The sequence below is a fragment of the Sesamum indicum genome, linkage group LG11 (assembly GCF_026168435.1).
Source record: "Sesamum indicum cultivar Baizhima isolate 11 linkage group LG11, ASM2616843v1, whole genome shotgun sequence".
NCBI classification, from domain to species: Eukaryota; Viridiplantae; Streptophyta; class Magnoliopsida; order Lamiales; family Pedaliaceae; genus Sesamum; species Sesamum indicum.
The window spans coordinates 7202854-7206868 of NC_142667.1; positions in this window are offsets into that span (position 1 = coordinate 7202854).

Here is a 4015-nt window from a genome sequence, read left to right on the forward strand (position 1 = left end):
TTTTGTGCGAAAATAGTAATGAAAAATTGTTGGAACTCAGTTTGTAATACTATATTAGATTTAGGAATGAACACCACCTTACTATCCCTAGATACGATGCATAATATTTCCCAAAAGTGACAGTTCGAAAATGTATTCCAAAATGAGGTACAATTTGGAACGGTCATTGTACACTCTTACTAAAATATGCCAAAACTCATTCCAAAATATGAGCATTGTTTTGTTAGTAGCAGTGTGTTTCTAAACCTGTTCTATAATATGGTAAAAATTGGAACAGTTCCTTTAAATTATTTTATGTGTTACTGAGTCTTATTCCAACTCATCATCAAAGGCTATATTTCGACAATCCAACAAACCATTCCAAAAACTGTCTCAATGACCGTTCGGGAAGTAGGAATTAACAGCTATTTATGTGTTTCTTTGCCCGTTTCTAAGATTGTTCCAATTTTTTCTAAATAAATGTGTTCCACTCTTTCCATTAATCTCAATATCTTCTTCAATTCTTCTTATTTTCTCTCTATTTCCTAAATTTCTCTCGATTCTTTTATACTCTCACTATCCTACTAATATTTTTGTATTCTTATTCGTGAATTCTGTTTGAAATTATGGTTGATATTTGGAGTTATTTTGATCAGTTAACAACTTTAACCCTTTATTTGTCTATTGATTATATATTTGTTGTGATTTTTCTATATTTAATTAAATTTAATGTTATAATAATTAATACATATGTGTGTGTGTAGGACTAATCATCATGTTGAGACGGTTGAGGAGACGGATGTATGAGAAGAACCTTCCGAATAGGGTAGGTCTTACTCGGGAATTTCACGATGGTGTTGCTATATTTATATAATGGGCGAAGTGTCAACATCCATTTACGGATGGTGAGAAAATTAGGTTTTCTTGTCGGAAGTGCAAAAATGAAGTTTTTGAAACTACAGACGAGGTAAATTTCGACCTGTGTGTGAAAGGTTTTATGCCAAAATATTATATTTGGACTTTAAAGAGGGTGGACAAATATTTTGAGGCTGTAAGGGCGGCCCCGTTGTGGGAGAAGCAAACTCCCATTTCTCATGTTATACATGGGACGAGTACACCTTAGGGTGATGCGGCGTAGATGGATTGAGCGTATAGGATGGTTTTTGATGCCGCGGCCCGGCTGTCTGGTTTTCTAATTATAACCAGGATGGTGTTCCTGATGATGGTACGAGTTCGTGTCCTATTGATGTAGAGCCTAGTTCATATTATGGTGGGAGCCCCTACAATTATGTATCTGGGTTGGCCGATCGATTTCACGATGTAGTGCATACTGCTGAGGAGCCGTTGTGGAACAGTTGCATCCAATCTCAACTGAGGGTTGTAGTTGACTTGGTGAATATCAAAGCCAAGGGCTATATTTCTCAACATATATATGACCAAATATCGAATTGGGCTGATCATATATTGTCGCACATCCACATTTTGCCCCAGGATTACTATAGTATGACGAAATTGATAGGAGACTTGGGCTTACCTTATTGATAAGATTGATGCGTGTAAGAATGGTTGCATGTTGTAGTGAAAGGATGACATTGATCTGGAAAACTGCAAGTTTTGTAGAGAAACTAGGTACAAGCTGATCAGGGAGCGAAATCCTAATCGTAAGAAGATACCATATGCCATTCTTAGGTACCTGTCGATTACCCCTCGTCTACAAAGCTTGTATGCTTTAAAAGCGACTGTCGAGCAAATGACATGGCATGCCAACCATTAGATGCAGGAGGGATTGATGTGTCATCCGTCTGATTTAGAGGCATGGAGGCATTTTGACCGAACATATCTCAATTTTACAGCAGAGTCCCATAATATTAGACTGGGTTTGTGTACAAATAGGTTCGCACCGCACGGGCAATATGGTCTTATGTACTCGTGTTGGCCCGTTATACTTACACAGTACAATTTCCCCCTAGGAATGTGCATGAGTTTGGAGTATATGTTCCTAACGATGGTGATTCTCGATCCATCTAATCCAAAACTTCTCATTGATGTTTACCTAGGGCCGCTAATCGAGGAGTCACAGAATTTTGTGGCATGTGGGTGTACTGACGCGCGACAGTGCGAAGAACAAGACATTCCCAATGTACGCATCGTTAATGTGGACTGTGAATGACTACTTACCCACTTATGGGATGGCGTCTGGATGGAGTTCCGCAGGTGCTATAGGGTGTCCAGTTTGTATGGAAGACACATGTGCATTCTACCTGCAGAATGGTAGGAAGGCGTGCTACTTACACTGCCACATAGAGTTCCTCCCCTCGGACCATCCCTACCATCGGAATAAGAAAGCATCACTAAGAATCGAGTAGAGAGGAGGGTTGGACAGTCAAGAGTGATGGGAGAATAGATCCACAAATGGGTTGAAGAGTTCAGTCCTGCGGTTGAGGTACTATTGTCACTCCTAGCCAGATACGATACAAAGCATAAGTGGACAAAGAAAATCATCTAATGGGAGTTCGAGTACTGGTTGACCCATCTGATGCGACACAATCTTGATGTCATAAACATTGAAAAGAATATATTTGATAATATATTCAACACTGTGATGGATATAAAGTGAAAAACGAAGGATACTCTGAACACACAGAAGGACCTCAAGATCATATGTAATCGGCTGAAGCTTGAGGTGGACAAAAGAAGGCCGAATGTGATGCCAAAAGTAGTATATACCCTGACCAAAGACCGAAATAGGAGGATATATGAATGGATTAGTCATTTGAAGTTTCCTGATGGCTACGCATCTAATTTGGCGCGTTGTGTCGACATGAAGGAGATGAGGCTTCACTGCATGAAGAGTCAGGATTCTCACATATTCATGCTGAAGTTGATGCCGATTGCCTTCCGTGAAATGCTTCATGAGCCAGTGTGCAATGCATTAACGAGGTCAGCCTTCTATTCCAAATGTTGTGTTCGGCGACACTCGATGTGAACAAGGTAGAGGAATTGGAGGGTAGTGTTGCCACCATCTTTTGCAACCTCGAGAAAATATTTCCGCCAGCTTTCTTCAAATCAATGAAGCACCTAATTCTTCATCTATCATATGAAGAACACGTGGGAGGGCCTGTGCAATAAATGTAGATGTATCCATTTGAGATATAATTGTTACACGAGTTATTTTAGTTTATGAACCTGTGGCCACAGTGATTGGTTGAATAGGAAAAAGAGGTTCCCATGTCGAGCAGATGCCTACTCCAGGATGGGAATCGATACCAAATTTCATGCCATAAACTAAGGTTGGAAGACAGTAGATGGTAGGACTGTACCCTTATGGACTTGAGAACCTAAATGTTCACACGGAGATCCACCTAGTCTCTATTGCCATAGACCGTTGCTAGATGGGCACCCATTGTAGCTAGCTTTCTTGAGGTTGATGAAGAGCGATTAATTAGATTGGATATAATTAATCGCTAGTGTTGTTCACTAGCTCAAGTCTAGCTGAAAGGTGAACCTAAAGAGTCACATAAATCACTGACGAAGAACAAAAAATTAATTTTGAAAGGTATAAATATTGGATTATTTACACGTGGGGCGATCCATTATATGGATAGCCCAAGATTAAATTAATTGAAAAAATATAACTAAGCTCATCTTAATTAATTAATAAATTGGAATGAATTACATAAGATGTTTGGGCTCATGTATTTAATTGGATCTTACATGTTGGGTTCAATTTGATTGGATTTTTTAAAAATAAATTTAATTAAAATTTATTGGGCTTCGAATTTATTTATATTAATTCAGCCCACTAGCCATTGATGGAAGGAGAGTAGACCAAGAATTTGCAATTTTGGAAGTGCAAGTTTGGTTGTAATTAGAACCCTCTCTATATGGCATGATTGGATCATACCATATAGATGGAGGGCTTATCTTATAAATGAGTGGAATGTATCTAGATATGTTTCCACTTATCTATATAAGGTATTTATATGCAGCACCCCCTTCGCTACAAGGACTATATCTACCCTAAACGTCATACTTA